The sequence below is a fragment of the Podarcis melisellensis genome (assembly GCF_964234715.1).
Source record: "Podarcis melisellensis genome assembly, chromosome: 2".
NCBI lineage: Eukaryota > Metazoa > Chordata > Lepidosauria > Squamata > Lacertidae > Podarcis > Podarcis melisellensis.
In genome coordinates, this window is record NC_138529.1 from 25,240,649 (window position 1) to 25,243,963 (window position 3,315).

At 44.8% G+C, this 3,315-nt stretch overlaps 1 long non-coding RNA gene across 2 annotated transcripts; it reads left to right on the plus strand.

The window, feature by feature from the left end:
- Window positions 1-862: 862 nt before the first annotated feature.
- LOC309363592 lies at window positions 863-3,063 on the plus strand. 2 transcript variants are annotated; one of them, XR_014165449.1, is made up of 3 exons: window positions 863-1,417; window positions 2,405-2,523; window positions 2,669-3,063. It is a non-coding gene; the product is annotated as an uncharacterized lncRNA (long non-coding RNA). The 2 variants fall into 2 exon arrangements; XR_014165450.1 differs by having other exon boundaries at window positions 867-1,417; window positions 2,751-3,063.
- Window positions 3,064-3,315: the final 252 nt, after the last annotated feature.

Genomic DNA, 3,315 nt, shown 5'->3' on the forward strand with positions numbered 1-3,315 from the left:
CCATACTTTAAAAGCAACCTGTTCATTGATGGAGAGTTGTCACTGAAATTTTGGCTGAAGCAAAGTTTACACCATATTCAAGGGTCTCCCCTCAAGCAGAGCCTCTGGGGGTTTTTAAGGGGAACCCCAAGAGTTTCACATTGGTGGAATTTCTTGGTGCATACAGTTCTAATGCAGATTTATATCATCCATATGCTTTTTTTTTACAATTGTACTTTGGGGTGGGGGGCGGATAAGAGACATAGCATTTCCCATTAAATATGTCATCAGTAACTCCCAAATGCGTGGGTGCCCTTTGTTGGCCATACCACTCGTAGTACAGTGGTAACTCAGGTTAAGTACTTAATTCATTCCGGAGGTCGCTTCTTAACCTGAAACTGTTCTTAACCTGAAGCACCACTTTAGCTAATGGGGCCTCCTGCTGCCGCTGTGCCGCCGGAGCACTATTTCTGTTCTCATCCTGAAGCAAAGTCTTAACCTGAGGTAATATTTCTGGGTTAGTGCAGTCTGTAACCTGAAGCATATGTAACCTGAAGCGTATGTAACCCGAGGTATCACTGTATTAAGGCAGTTTCTCCATCTCCACCTTTAGAATGTGAGATAGCACAGAGAACTACCCACTTTCCATGTGAGTCCTGATTCAGATTCACCATCTCTGAGAAACCAATGAGATAGCTTAGCTACCTACAACAGAGAAACGATGGTAGGGCAGTTCCATGGCATCTTACAGCAGGGATGGAAACTTGCCCTCGGATTAATTTCACATGTGTAGGGGGGGCCTGGAGGGAGAGATGGAGGGGGAACAGGAGAGAGCAAAAAATGGATGGAGGTTTGGAAGGAGTGCATGGGGGGGCAGGAGAAACACAGCAGTTGTGATCTTTGCTCTGGGGCCCCACACATTCTCATTCACGCTAAGCCATATTTTGGCTTAGCATTATGTGTGAACAGGGTCAGTAAATCGGGTGGTAGTTGCTTCCAAAGCATGCTTTCGTGACTTGAATAGCGAAATGGCTAAGTAACATTTGGCAGGAGAGAATACACCCCTTATTACTAAAACCTTTAAAATACTAATCAGCAGGCTCTTAGTTCATTCAAGCAGAATTATTTTCAGTGAAGGTTGAAGCGGTTTATTTATTTCTCCATTGGAGTCCTTTAAAATTATTAGGATGCTGTTTATAAAATGGACCAAGAGAGGGAAGCAAAGGAAGGGAATGAAGGGACCAGAATTGGGTCTTTTCCAATGCCAATAAACCTATTCCTCTCCCTTATAGGAAAAGGTTCCTGTGCAAATGTTAGCTTACATAGCCAGTCTCTGTACCGGCAGCCACCGCTGAGGCAAGGCCTCTTCACTTAACAGCACATTTGTCAGTAACAATGACTCCTTCCTTCTATGGTTGGCAACACAGAATATGCAAAGGTAAGGATGAGTGAAACAGACTGAAGTTATTGGCATCCCGTCTCTAGATGTCCTGCTCAAGCAGCTGGGAATGGAATCTGGGCTCCAGAGCATGGGGTTACACTGTTTTGTCAGTTTACCTCCAATGTTTGTCCCAATTTTTTGCGGCGCAGCTAGAAATCAAGTTGAGAAGTCTCCCATGCCCTTCTCAAAGTGTTGAGGTCTGTCACGCAGATGCCAACCCTGGTATCTACCTCCCCTTAAGATACAAGGAACTGTATCATAGGATAGTGTTTCGACTCTCTGATCTTCCTCATCCCTTTACATTTCTGGGCAAAGCTGCCAAATGTAACTGAGGTCTTATCCAGGCTTCCTTTTGTGTCCAACTCCGGCCACTTCCCCCCCGCCCCCCGCAGCAATTTCCCCCATTTGCTCCACTGCATTGGAGCAAATAGCACTCCATGGGGAACTCAAATTCCTGTACAGTGGAACCTCAGGTTACGTACTTAATTCGTTCTGGAGGTCCGTTCTTAACCTGAAACTGTTCTTAACCTGAAGCACCACTTTAGCTAATAGGGCCTTCTGCTGCCACTGTGCCGCCGCTGCACAATTTCTGTTCTCATCCTGAAGCAAAGTTCTTAACCTGAGGTAATATTTCTGGGTTAGCGGAGTCTGTCACCTGAAGCGTATGTAACCTGAAGCATATGTAACCCAAGGTACCACTGTATACAGTCGTATCTTGGAAGCTGAATGCCTTAGGAGTTGAACAGTTTGACTCCCAAACGCCACAAACCCGGAAGTGAGTGTTCTGGTTTGCGAACGTTCTTTGGAACCCGAATGTCCAGCGCGGCTTCCTCAGATTTTAATTGGCAGCAGGAACTTCCTGCAGCCAATTGGAAGCTGTGCCTTGGTTTCTGAACATTTTGGGAGTTGAACGGACTTCTGGAACGGATTCCGTTCGACTTCCAAGGTACGACTGTATTCTGATTTTGCTTTGAATTTTCACAGGGAAAGCACCAGGATAAAAAGGAAAGGAACGCACACAGGGACAGCATGGATCTGTGCCTAGAAAGTGTGGGGCAAAAGTTAAGTGTGAGCGAGCCCTGACTCAGTGGCAATTCACCAAGGTGTGCATATTACAAGCAGAGCAGAAGGGATGGAGCTGTTCTAGATTTTAGGCCAAGACCCCTTCGTGGTTGGGGGTGGGGATGTCAGTTTACTGCAGATCGCTGAAAATCCCGGCCAACATTTTTTCTAAAAACCTAACTGCAGCTGTTACAAAGACTCAGATTGAACTCTTCCTCAAGAAAAAAACAATGTACAGGGTGAAATGAAAGGTTCTGAACATTTCCAGGCAAAATCCTCAAGTGGCAACACTTCAACACAGGCCCCTCCTAAGTCAAGTGAACAGTGACGGCATGGAACATATCAAGCTATTTTTCTGCATGTTTGGAATTCACCTCCTGATCGCATATCCTATCCTGGAAGAATCAACGCTAGACAGTTCATGCAGTGCTTTCAGTTGCTTTTAGCCTTTCTAATACCAGACATTGAAGTTGTTTTGATTCCAAACAATGAAATGCATTACTTCAATAAACAGCTAGTACTATATAGACCTGTGGTGCCAATTCAAAGCACATTGTAATAAATCCATGTTTGCATTTTAAGGATAATAGCAAGCTGAATTCTTCCTATTTAAAAGACAATGGCAATCCTTTTCCTGACTATTCTTGGCACAGGTATACATACACTATTTAGAAGCCAGTGTGCCATAGCGATTCGAGTGTTAGATCAGGGCTTGGAAGACACAGGTTCAAATCCTCACTCAGCCAGAAATCTGAATGAATGACCTTGAGCCAGTCACACACAGTCAGTGCCGGATTTATGTATAAGCTAAACAAGCTATGACTTGGGGCCCC